The sequence below is a fragment of the Petaurus breviceps genome, unplaced genomic scaffold (genome assembly GCF_028583685.1).
Source record: "Petaurus breviceps papuanus isolate PSGF00001 unplaced genomic scaffold, PetGlider_PUasm1.0 90808, whole genome shotgun sequence".
Lineage (NCBI taxonomy): Eukaryota > Metazoa > Chordata > Mammalia > Diprotodontia > Petauridae > Petaurus > Petaurus breviceps.
Window position 1 is genome coordinate 9,864,947 of NW_027187349.1, and position 14,264 is coordinate 9,879,210.

General features: G+C 36.5%; 1 protein-coding gene across 1 annotated transcript in view; it reads right to left on the reverse strand.

The window, feature by feature from the left end:
• Positions 1-14,264, reverse strand: part of PDE10A (phosphodiesterase 10A) — a 245,877-nt gene that overhangs the window by 213,923 nt on the left and 17,690 nt on the right. The window lies entirely within an intron of this gene.

The following is a 14,264-nucleotide window of genomic DNA, read 5'->3' on the forward strand; positions in this document are numbered from 1 at the left end:
AGGGCAGTTTTCTTTAATAATTTTCTTATAATATCATATATAGACTATATGATATTACAACTTTCAGATAATCCAAAAATTCTTCTCTTGTCTCTCCTTGATCTATTCTCCAGAACAGTTGTTTTTCTAATGAGTATTTGTCAGGGAGTAAGGTGCAAAAAGACTAAAAAGGTAGGAGGGGGCTAGTTTATGAAGGGCTTTGCTGCCAGTATGCCTCATGTCCTCAGGCAATCAACTTAAAATTCAAACCTATCTTTGGGCTGCAATAGTTCCAACCTGCCAATCACCAGTTTTTCCTTAGGCCTCAAATACAGCCTCACTGAGCTACCAGACAAAAAAGCATTCTTCCATTCATTGTGATGTATGATAATTAGCTGCACTATATTAAACTCATTAGCACATCATTGTGATCAATCTTGTCCACACTAAATCCTGCATCCCAAGACTTTCAATTCTGCAGAGTACTAATACCATCCCAGGGGCTGCCGGTCCTTGTTCTGGACCTCCTCAAGGATTTCCTGTTTATTTCCTTTTACCTTATATTAAGACACCAGACCTTAATACCAATGTAACTCCTTTCAAAATATCTTTTCATGAGAGAAGCCCCTCCTTTTTCAATCATTTCATTTTCAACAAACCTCAATATCACTTTTATGATGCAATCATTTAAAAATAATGAAAGCTAATTTCCCTCTGTTGATGCAAATAGGAGTATTCAAATGTAAAGTTATACACACACACACACCTCTCTCCTCTCACTATTTTCCTGCTTACTAAGTCATCAATTGCCTACCAGAACCCCAAAATGAGGGAAATGACTCTTATGTCTAATGTAAACTTCTGTTTAGTTTTACCTCTCTTTAAATACTTCCTCAAAGAAGAAAACTGACAAAGTTGGATATGTTTCATGTAATGTTAGGCAAATATATCTGTCCCAGGGTTCTGAACTTACTAATTAAGTATGACACAAACTCAGTAGGCTGAACTTAAAACTGATTTTCTTTTCATATGGAAAAGTATGCTTTCATTAGGAACTATGCATTTCCAAAATTTTTTTGCACCTATGCAGCAACTTCAGGAGAACTCTGAGAATCAATCCCCCTATTTGTGCTGATTGTGAAATGTCAACAACATGTAAAGCATGACAAGAGGGTGGGGAAGATTCAAGAAACAAAATGATGAACATGCTGCAACTTCTCCCATTTGGCTTGACTTCTGAATTGGGACTAGAGTTGATCACTTTGGCTGCTGAGGACTCCAGTGATTTCCCTGCAGTAATCAGTGTTAATTATCAAGATGAATAGCTAATTTGTGATTCACACATTAAAAATATTTCAAGGTGAAGTCTCCTGCATCATCTTAGTCCAAGACTTAACTATTCAACAGCACTGAAACTTTAAAAAACCAGTCCCCCTTAAGTTACCCTTAAAAAATGCAAACTGGCAGAATCTTCTAAAAAACAGACAGAACTAAGGTGAACATTAATATATAGGTTTTTCCAAAGAAATCATCAAGAAGCATTTATTAAGTTCCTACTATGTGGTCCAGGCACACTGCTAGGCACTGGAGATTCAAAAACATATTAAATGCAAGGTTCATTGCCATTAAGAAGTATACATTTGGGGTGGCTAGGTGGCACAGTGAATAGAGCACTGGCCCTGGAGTCAGGAGGACCTGAGTTCAAATCCAGCCTCAGACACTTAACACAAAAACTAGCCATGTGACCTTTGGCAAGGCACTTACCCCCAACTGCCCTCCAAAAAAAAAAAAAAAGTATACACTCTATCAGTGCAACAAGGTGTAGGCATATAAGAATATATACACACATACACCCAGACATATCATTCCAATTTTCATGTTTTGGAGGCATGTGACAATTCTTTTATGTAAGTGGACCATTCTACAGACTTCTAAGTAAAGCAATTTTGGTGCTATGTCAGTTTGCGCATTTGTGTGGGGAAGGGAAGGAGTAGGTAAAGGGAAGAAGGAAAGGAGACTGCTGGCCTATGGAAGAAGGGGGCCAACACATGGTTCAAGGACATGTCAGGGCCAGACATAGAGAAGCCAGAGCAGGAAGAACAACTAGGGGCACAGGCCAGAGGGCCTGGTCAGAACCAAGGGGTGTGTGGAGGGGTAAAGACAGTCTGACAGACCCAGACAGCAGGAGAGGACAAGAGACATCCTGGATCACACACTTAGCACTCAGAGCTGACAGATGGAGACACTAGGGGCTGAACAACTGGGTGGGAGGACAGTGTTAACAGGCAAAGATCTCCTTTCTCTCAAATCTGGAAGTCTCAAACCCAGCACCCTTAGCTTGGGGCGGGGGGGTGGGAGGGCAGGGAATCTGTCAGTCCATTCTTCTGCTTTCATTTGGAGCAGTTTTATTAGGGTTACTTTTTTTTTTTGGTCAGGATCAGGTAGGAGGGGAGGCCAAGGAACCTGAAGGGCAGAAGCAGAGAGAGAGCACAGTAAGGGTAAAATAAATATAGTTTGTTTCTTCTTTTTGAAATGTGGGTTTCTTTCAGAATTCCTTACTTAAAACTGAATTTGCTTAATTCAAATTTTAAAGCAAGAACTCTCTGTACTTCTAGGATCATCAAAGACCTTTTAAGCATAGAAAGGCTATATTTCTATAAGACTATCTTTGTAGTAGGAAAGAAACATAAAAGCATATTAAAAATGGAAAACAAAGATTTTTGTGGTTGGACAAAGTCCCAAGAGTTAGCAAAGTTGAAGTGAATTGTCTGAATGCTCCAATTACAAATATGCTTTGCATCCAAAACTACCTGCAAACTTAGTGCTTCTCTACAGCAATCATTTTCATTGTTAACCATAATGTAAAGTCAATGAAAGGACTCCAATTAGCAATTACTGACTTCTGAGCCAAACTACTCTCACACTCTCAGAACAAGCTTCTTTCTCATCTGTATTGATCCATACCAAACAGCCTAGCATTCAGCATAAAGTATATCCTGATTTGATAGCAACATTTCTGCTGGGGATGTTAAAAACACTGAGCACTTTTGACATCCTTATTTCCCATTAAGAATTTTAGATACAGTTGTAATTAGCTCTTCCATTAACAAAAGTAATTGCCACTAATAGATAATAGATCTGGGTTACCATGAGGGTGTGGGCAGATTTAGAACAGGTCATATCAGATGCCTGCGCTATATAATTCATCCAAATAAACCATAAAACCTAGCCTTTGAAAAAGTCTGTGAAAGTAAATAAAATCATGATTTTTTTAGACAAAAATATGAAAACCCCCTTCCCATTAGTAGTAGGACAATAGAGGTAAGGACAAAACCTATAATTTCTTTAGTACTGGTGATTGTCTGAAACTCCCAGTCTAAAAAAGCAGGAGTTCTGAACCTTTTTTTGTGGCAAGGATATCCTTTTGGTAGTCTAGTGAAGCCTATGGACCCCATTCCCATAATGTTTTTAAATGCATAAAATAAAATACAGAGAATTTCAGAGGGAATCAATTATATTTAAATAGAATATACTAATTTTTAAAAGGTTAAACACTTACTATACAGTAAGGAGAAGTTAAGAGGTAAAACCCAGGTCTTCCTAGTTCTGAAATTAGCTTTCTATTCACTATGCCATACTGCCTCATGACAATTATGAAGTAAAATACAAACTACTCTTAAACATGGAAGCCATGTGGACATATTTTAACATTCTATGCACACAAGTGCAGTATCTAGTTTATCTTTTTTCCCCTTCCATATGAAGGGTCCACCTGTCCTTTCCTGATCATACATTTCGCAAATTATGGCCTTTATATCATTTCAGAGACACAAGTCATTGTTGGCATTATGCTACAGTAACTTGCATACACTCTTTGGGTCACCTAAAATTTTGCTTCTTCCAAGATTATAATGTTCTTCAGTTCATAGTAAACAGCATAAAACCTTCACAAACGTCTCTTTGATATCTCCACATGAAATAGAGGCAGCACTGAGTTCTCAAAGGCAATGCCAGTGGAGTTCTGTCTTTGGCAGATTCCACAAGGTGAGAGAGGTGTCCAGGACAGGCACACCTCGTTTTATTGTATCTCTTCATCGCACTTCATATTGTGATTTTTACAAACTGAATGATTGTGGCAATAAAGCTAAGTCTATCAGCACCATTTTTCCAATAGCGTGTACTGATTATGTCTCTGTCATATTTTCTCACAATATTTCAGTATTTTCATTATTATTAAATGTTATAGTGATCTATGATCACTGATCTTTGATGTTACTATTATAGTTTTTGTGGGGTACCATGAACCATGTCCGTATAAAATGGTGAACTTAATCAGTAAATATTGTGTGTTCTGACTGCTCCACCAAAAAGCTTTTTCCCCATCTCTCACCTCCTCCTCTTTCCCTGAGACACAAAAATATTGAAATTAGGCCAATTAATAACCCTACAGTGGTCTTTAAGTGCTCGTGAAAGGAAAAGGCAACTTATGTGGCAAACTTTACTGCTGTTTTAGTTTAAGAAATTGCCACAGCCACCCCAACCTTCAGCACCCACCATCCTGATCAAGCAGCAGTCATCCACATCAAGGGAAGAAACTCTATTAGCAAAGAGATTATGGCTTCTTGAAGGCTCATGTTTTGGTTAGCAATAAAGTATTTTTTTAATTCAGTTGTATACTTTTTTGGACATAAAACCATTGCAAACTTAAAAGACTACAGTACAGTATAAACATAAATTTTATATGTTCTAGGAAACCAAAAAAATTGTGACTGGCTTTACACACACATACCCAAGTGTGTGTGTGTGTGTGTGTGTGTGTGTGTGTGTGTGTGTGTATACACACACAACATAATTTTAAGAGACAGGTGGGGTGGTCTGAATTGGAATAGAATGATCTGAATTTGAATCTTGCTCTTTGTGACCTTAGGCAAATCACTTTATCTTCCTGGGCCTCAGTTTCCTACTATGGAAAGTGGCTATATTACATAAATGCTCAAGATATGCAATATCTCCAAGATATTCCTGTACAGTCCTGGTGAAAGATAATGTCTACTGCCCAAGTATCTTGGGCAGCTGGTGGTCCAGTTGATAAGAGTGCTGAGTCTGGAGTTCAGAACACTAGTGTTCAAATCCCTCCTCAGACACTACCTGTGTTGCCTTAGTTTACTCAATTGTAAAATGAGGCTGATAATAACAGCACTTATTTCCCAGCATGGTTATGAGGATCAAATGAGAAAAATTTGTATAGCACGTGGCACAATGCCCGGCAAAGAGCAGGGGCTAAATAAATGATTTTAACTTTCCTCTATCCATCCCAAAAAATAGAGACTCATTGCCAGTAAGCTAGCCATTAGGTAATGGATTCTCTGAATTGTTTTTGAAAAAGAAAAATATACCATGTAGGGGGACATCAATTACTTTCTGAACAATAAGAAATAAAATAGGAAAAAGAGGATTAAAAGCAAAGGGGAAAGTAAGAAAGGGATATAAAGGGTATAATAAATACTCTATAATTACAATAATTAAGCTTGGCTATAGAGAACAGATGAGAAATCCATTGAAGAGTTGGTGCGGAATTCTATATATACTGACAGATTCAAGGTGTTGGTTAGTTTCCCTGAGGTTCTTTGTTTCTATATTCTTTTTAAGTTTTTGTTAAAAGATTTGCAGAGGTGGATATATTTCAGAAATGAATGTGATATAAAGAAAAAGGCATCAATTTTTAAAAAGAATCTTTTTTTCCCAAAAGAAAAATTGCTTACTTTCCCTATGTAGTCCATTGTAAATCAAAAAATGTGGTCAAATAAGCCAATCACTAATGTAATAAATAATACAATGTCAGGAATAAAACTGTAAAAACAGATTATTACACAGCAAAATCTGTCTCATATGTGTTACATAATGATTTTCATTTATTCATTAATTTAATGAAGTATTTGAGCTCCTACTATGTGCCCAATATTATTATAAACATAAGGATATAAGAAGCAAATAAATGTCATCATGTAACTGTGAACAATTCAAATCAGAAATTCAACAAATGTTTACTAAGTCTCTTTGATGTGCCAGGCACTGGTGCTAAATGCAGGAATTACAAAAATTAAAACAAAAAAATAAACAAACTAGCCCCTAAATTTAAAAAAAAAACCCTAAATTATCTCTCTTTTAATACACACACATATACTCGTATGTATACAATACAACAATTTTAAGGGACAGGTGATGTGGTCTGAATGGGAGCAGAAGGATCTGAATTTGAATCTTGTTCTTTGTGGCCTTGGGCAAATCACTTTACCTTCCTGGGCCTCAGTTTCCTCCTATGGTAAGTAACTACATTACATAAATGTTCAAGTCCCTTTCAATGAAAGGATCCTACAATCTACTCTTAAAAAACATATTAGCTAGTTGGGCAGGCAAGATAAATGTTTATTGTTCTTCTATGTGAAAACTTATTTCTTTGTAGATCATTTATTTTATTGTGCAGTCACTTCAGTAATGTCTGATTCTTTGTGACCCCATTTGGGGTTTTCATGGCAAAGATAATGGAGTGGTTTGCTATTTCCTTTTCCAACTTATTTTACAGATGAGGAAAATAAGGCAACAGGATTAAGTGATTTGCCCAGGGTCACACAGCTAGTAAGTGTCTGAAATCATATTTGAATATAGAAAGATGAATCTTCCTAACTCCAGGCCCAGCACTCTATCCATTGTACCACCTAGCCACCTCTTGTAAAGGACAGGATTAAAAATTTAGAGATAGAAGGGACCTTAGACAGCATCTGAGGCTCAGTGATTTACCCAAAGTCACAAGGGATTTGAACCAAGTTCTTTTGGCTCCAAAAAATGTAGTGCTCTTCTGACCATAGTACATTGATGATCTAAAGTTTCTCAAGATCATCTTTCTTTTTTAATAAAACAACAGTCTATTAATCATATAACTGACAGCATCATGGCTGAGTAAGGGAATGAAAAATCACATTAATGAGGAAAGGCTTCTCTGACATGAATTTTAAAGAACAAACTGAGGAAAACCTGAGTCTTGTTTTGGTAACTAGAGTGGACATCATGAGGGGAAAAAGTCAAGTAAAATACTTTTAGGTTACCCTCATAATGCTGTAGAATCCAGTTACACACTAGCGACTAGGCTATACTTATTCTCTTCTTTCTTCAATAATCAATAGAGATCAATAATGGATAGAAATACTCCACATTACAAATTATAAGGGGGAAATATACCAAATAAAGAGAAATGAACACTTGAAGCCAAAAATTTGCCATTGTTCTTTGGCTCTCAAATTCTAAACTAGAAGGGGACTGAAAAATAACCCACATCCAACACCACCAAAATTTTACAGAGGAAGAACCTGAAGCCCAAAGAGATGAAATGGCCTCCTCCAGATTTGAGGTTACCAGCATTAGAGGTATCAAATAAATCATGAAGACTATTGGCTCAAAATGCAAGACTGATGAAGATGGCAGAGTAGAAGCAAGACCTCCCAGCTGCTCCGGCTTCTACCTTCCCCAATCCGTGTAAAAAGGGGACTCTAAAACAAACTTTGGAGCTGCAGGACCCACAAAATGACACAGAGTGCTAACCTCCCACTGAGGACAGCACAACAGGCCAGCAAGAATCAGCCAGAGCAGTGCTCTGGGAGCCAAACCCAGCTCCAAACCAAGACTTTAGACCCAGGGCAGGCCTGACCAGCCACTGGCCAGAGGGACTCCAGATCAGCAGCAGCTGTGGCTGGTTCCAGATTTATCAACACATAGATGCGAAGGACAAAGTGAGAGGGTCAGTGCAGTCTGGACTTTGGGACCCAGTAACTGGGAGTGCATGGCTTTTGCCCCCGGGGCGAGAAGCTGCTGAGGCCCCTGCACAGCCAGCTACTGCCATGTGGCAGCTTCAGCTCCTGGCCTGCAGAGTGTAGGGGGACCAAGCACCAGTCTGAGGGATAATTGCTCTTGCTTTAACCTTTTTGGATCTGGATTGAAGTCTAGGGTGGAGGTCCTGGGGTGTGTGTCTAGCTTGCCAGAGCGTGTGGAGACCTCACAGAGAGCACCCATCTAATACCTCAGACAACTGAGAAAACCCCAGAGTTTGGGATCAAAGCTCCCCTGTATGGTGGCAGAGTCCTACTGTGGGAAAAAGCCCAGGGGTCAAGTGACTGAGAGGTGACATGACCAGGCAAACAAAGCAGACAGAAGATTCCAAAATTAAAGTCTTATTTTGGGGACAAAAAGGAGCAAAGCATGGAACAGGAGGAAGACAGTGAAGTCAGAACTCCTGCACCAAAAACTTCAAAGGAAAATATGAGCTGGTTAGAGGCCAGAGGACCTTAAGAAGTAGATAAGAGAAGTGGAGGAAAAATTGGAAAGAGAAATGAGAACCATGCAAGAAAATTACGAAATGAGTCAACAGCCTGAATGAGGAAAATAACACCTTAAAAAATACACTAACTCAAAAGGCAAAAGAGGCTCAAAAAGGCAATGAGGAGAAGAATGCCTTAAAAAGCTGAAGTTGCCAAATGGAAAAAGAATCTCAAAAGCTCAATGAGGAGAATCATTGCTTCAGAATTAGATTGGAGCAAAGGGAAGCTAATGACTTTATGAGGAATCAAGATGCTGTTAAACAAATCCAAACAAATGAAAGAATAGAAGACATTGTGAAGTATCTCATGGGAAAAACCACTGACCTGGAAAATAGATCCAGGAGAGAGAATTTAAAAATTATTGGTCTACCTGAAAGCCATGATCAAAGTAAGAACCTAGAAATCATCCTCCAGGATGTTCTCAAAGAAAACTACCCTGATGTTTTAGAACCAGAGGGCAAAATAGAGGTTGAAAGAATCTACCGATCACCTCCTGAAAAAGATCCCAAAAAGAAAACTCCTAGGAATATTATAGCCAGGTTCCAGAATTCCCAGATTAGGGAGAGAATATTACAAGCAGCCAGGAAGAAAAAATTTGAATATTGTGGAAACACAATCAGGATAACACAGGATCTGGCCGCTTTTACACTGAGGGATCGAAGGGCTTGGAATATGATATTCCAGAGGTCAAAGGAGCTGGGATTAAAACCAAGAGTCACCTACCCAGCAAAACTGAGTATCATGTTTCAGGGGAAAATATGGTCATTCAGTGGAATAGAGGACTTTCAAGCATTCTTGCTGAAAAAAAAAAACCAGAGTTGAATAGAAAATTTGACATTCAGATACAAGAAGCAAGAGAAGCATGAGAAGGTAAACAGTGAAAAGAAATCATAAGGAACTTTTCAAAATTGAATTATTAACATTCCTACGTGGAAAAATGATCATTGTAACTTATGAAACTTTTCTCAGTAGTTGAAGGGAATAGAAATATATACATACATATATATGTCTATATATGAGGGTGTATGGGCATATGAATACATATGTGAATGTATATATATATGTTTACAGATATACATAGATAGAGGGCACAGGACCAGTTTAACAGGAAGGGATGATACTTAAAAGGTCAAATTAAGAGGTGAGAGAGGAATATAATGAGAGAAGATGGGGAGAGACAGAATGGGGTAAACTATCTCATACAGAAGAAGCAAGGGAAAGTGGTTACAATGGAGGGGAAGAATAGTAAGGGAAAAGGGAATGGGTCAACCTTATTCCTAATGAATTTGGCTTGAGGAGGAAATGAAATATACACTAAATAGGGTTTCTCACACTCTAGGAGAATAGGGGGGAAGGGGTTGAGAGGGAAGGTGATGGAAGGGAGGGTAGGCTGGGGAGGAGAGAAGTTGGAAGCACCCACTTTTGAAAAGAGACTGGATCAAAGTAGAAAACAGAACAAGTAGGAGGTGGGATAGGAGGGAGGGAAATATAGTCAGTCTTTTACAATATATCTACTATGTTATTGTTTTGCATTAGCCACACATGTATACCCTATACTGAACTGCTTATCTTCCCAGTAAGGGTGGGTAACAAGGCAGGAAGGGAATGAATCTGGAATTCAAAGTTTTAAAATCAAATACTCAAAAACACACACACATATATATATATACACTATTATTAATACTATTTTACATGTAATTGGGAAATAAGATATACAGGCACTGGGGCATAGAGATCCACTGGAAAAGTCGAAAGGGGTATGGGAGAAAATATGGGAGAGAGCAGATTGGAGGAGGGGATATCCTGTGGGACTGCTATTTTAGGGCAGTGGGTAGGGGAAAAACGGGGAGAAAATTTGTAATTCAAAATCTGGCAGAAAGGAATGATGTACATCAGAAGTTAATAAAGCATTTGAAAAAAAAAAAAGAAAAAAATGCTAAACTGATAAACCCTGGTCCAAACAGGAAGTAGATTAACTAATTCTAATACTGTTATCTTTCTCTTCACCCATCATCACTGAGGTTACTTAAGTATATTCTAATCACATTATTATTTTATTAGTTGACTTATTTTTCTTAAAAAATCTGAAAGTTTCATTATTAAGAGCACTCCAAATATGTGAACATCCCAGTTGGTTTTAAATGGACCTAAATGGTTCTCCAGTAATGGAGTATTGAGTATTTGGCCATTTCTGGAAAGGCAGATGTATGAACCTTTCCAACATCTGGGATAGATTGTTGTATCATTTCATTGAAAATGACTGGTATTTATGAAAGGGAGCCACTTCCCATAGGAAGAAACTAAGGCCCAGGAAGGTAAAGTGATTCACCCAAAGCCACAAAGAGTAAAATTCAAACTCAGATCCTTCTACTCCAACTCAGACCAGGACATATTCTGGGGAAAATACTAAGCTACACCTAAAGAAAGACAAAGTGAAATCACATTTATTCAAAGCAATTTCTCCATTATCAAAGGATAACATAGCAAGGACATGTACAACATAAATAAGCTCAGTCAGCAAAAGACTGAGCCCTTCTTTATCCTTCTTCCTTAGCTTTCCCTGGAAACAAACTCTTGGACTTCGGATATACTGCCCTGGTCTTTTGGCATTCAGCTGCTTTCACTGATAGTTTGCCTGATACACCCTCCCCTCATCCCCACCACCTGATCCTCTCCCCTCTCTACCCTGTTTGAGGGACTCCAGCTTTGATCTGTTTCCTTTGGTTACTGATTAAACTGTCTTAAGCTTCTCTACTTCCTGTCAATACTTCCACCTCAGCATCTCCTGCCACCAATCCCAACTCACTGCTACATAGCTGTAAATTAAACCTGGACAAGTCTAGTCCCCAAACAGCTTCCCATTATTATCCAAAAGCATGGAAATATACATTTTTTTCAGTGTAATCACCTCCTAAGGCAACATATTTATTTATTCTAGGGACTGACAAGCTCTCTGATTCTATTATAGAAAAATGTTTGGTAACAAATGTAGTCAGTTATGCACTGCACTTTGAACATATGTATCATCCTTCTCCAAATAAATTTCCAGAAACATTTAAGGACAAACTTCATCATTCAGGAAAGATTTCAACATCTGACAATCTAAAATATTTGTGTGACATCAATGGAGAAACTTAACCATAGTCTATCTTTGGTTTTTGTATCTGATGATGCGAATGCTGAAAGCATTAAATACTTTTATGGTTAAAGAAACAGATTCACAGCCTGCAGTGTAGTCATTAAACATGTTCTCAATGAACAGTGACTACTGGTAGGATAGAAGACCTATAGCTGCTTGCAATCATGTCTTTCAATGACAATTAGGTAACTATTTAAGAGTAGAAAATATTTTATATAGTATTGGGGTTAATTGTTCCTTAAATGTTTGGTAGAATTTACATGTAAATCCATTTGTTCATGGGGGATTTTTCCTTAGGAAGGTCCTCGATTCTTTTTCTAAGATAGGCTTATTTAAGTATCTTATTTCCTCTTTTGTTAAACTTTACAGTTTATATTTTTGTAAATATTGATTTCACTTAGATTATCAGTTTGACTGGCATATAATTAAGCAAAATAACTCTTAATTTCATCTTCATTGGTAGTACATGCACTTTTTTTTCATTTTTGATACTAATAATTTGATTTTCTTCTTTGTTTTTAAATAAAATTAACCAATGGTTTTTCTTTTTTTTTTCCCTCCCCATAAAATTAGCTTCAGGTTTTCAAAGGGTTTTTTTTATTTTCAATTATATTAACCTCTCCTTTGATTTTCTGGATTTCTGTTTTGGTGTTAAATTGGGAGATTTTTAATTAGTTCTTTTTCTAGTTTTTTTTTTAAGTTGCATGCTAAAATTTGTTGAACTGCTACCTCTCTGCATTTAGATATATAAATTTTCATCTGAATCCCACAAATTTTGGGATGCTGTTTCATTGTTGTCATTTTCTTTAATGAAATTTTTTCTGTAATTTGTTCTTTGACCCATCTTCTTTAGGATTTGATTATTTAGTTTACAATTAATTTTTCATCCATCTTTCCAATGCCCTTTCTTAAATGTTCCATTGTGATCTGGAAAAGGGACATTTAATGTTTCTACCTGTATGCACTGGATTGTGAGGTTTTTATGCCCCTAATACATGGTCAGTTGTTGTGTAGGTGCCATGTACTCTTGAGAAAAAGGGATATTCTTTTATATTCCCATTCAGTTTTCTCCAGCTTATATCTAACTTTTCTAAAATTCTATTCATCTTCTTATCTTAATTCTTATTTTTGTTGTTGTTGTTAGATTAATCTAGTCCTAAGAGGGGAAAGTTGAGATCTCCCACTAGTAAAGTCTTATTATCTTTCCTTCTGTAACTCATTTAAATTCTCTTTTAAAATTCTGAATGCTATACCATTTGGCGCATACATGTTTACCATTAATATTACCCTTGTTGTCTATGGTACCTGATTGTCTAATCAAATTAACAAGATCACTGCCAGATCTCCATTTATACTCTGTAGAGAGTATAGGTAAACATAGATGATAAACTTTTGTAGAATTTTAAAGCCATTTAAATTCACTATTTTAATTAAGAACATTAAGATTCAACAAGTTCCAAAGAGAGTAATAGGAAAACTGGTACAATAGTGATCATGTAATTTTAAATGTCTCTATGTCTCTCCCTTCATATGTATTTAATACCTCACGTAAAAATGTGAAATTAACATGAACTCAGTTTGTATGAACTCAGGTACCTCTAGAGGAAAAGGAAATCTTAATTTCAAAATATCTCAAAGTTCATAATTACAACAAAATTTCCCTCATCGTTCCCTAAAATATAAATTTTGTACCTGGGGAAAGTGCTATTTTACTTTGCAAATAATACAAAGATGTTAAACTAGAATTAATGACTAAGGCTAATGAAATGATTAGATTGACTTGACTACATTTCCTTCATTTCCTGTATGCCTAGGTGGGACCCCACTCTAAGTCTTGGCCTGCACTTAAGACTGATGACTGGAATGAGAGCACCTTTTAATAAACTTTAGCAAATAATAACAGAACAACTACAATCTGTCAAATAATTATATATAGGAAAATTAGTATTCAAAAAATTTATAAGCCTTTTGCATGAATAGTTACCATCTGGCAAGCACCTGTTTATTTACAAGTCACACTAAGAAGTTCAACATGTTTTAAGATTCTTAAAGTTGTTTTCATTAAAAAATATGAAAGCTATGCATGTGTATGAAAGTAATCTAAGTGATCTAATGCAAAGGTTTCTGCATTAAATTGTTCCCTATAAAATCAGAGATTACTCAACAAAACACCTTTTTAAAGAGTGCAGGAGAGAGAGAGAGTACCAAAAATCTTTCCTCCAAATTCATCATTTCAAGGATTTTCTTTTGCTTTTTCCTTATTCAGGGCATGCACTAGTTAATACATCATTTATTAGTGTCCTATTTAACACACACCTGACAACACTGTATGTTTTAACAAAGTAATCAATGTTCCATTAACTTCATATTCCTCTACAATATATGCAAAATATATTTTATAAACAAAATTTATTTTATCCACACTCTAGGCTATCACACAGTTGGTTTGGGGAAATACTTTAAATTTCATTTCTATAAGTAGGTTGTGTCTAATACTTTTATCTTGATGCACATGTTGAACTGTGTATTCTAAAAGCATTATAAAGCAGTAATCATGAAAAATATTTCAAACTGGTTAAAAATGTAGAAATAAATATATGGAACCAACTAGGAAAAAAATCAGACAACTGAACTCAATAGTTCAGTATTCTATAAACCTAAAAACTTAGGGAATGATTCATGCTCAGAAAACTGGAAAACAATTTGGCAAAAAATGTAAACTGTGCTTCTGAACAATATACTACAATAAGCTTTAAATGGAAATATGACATAAGAAT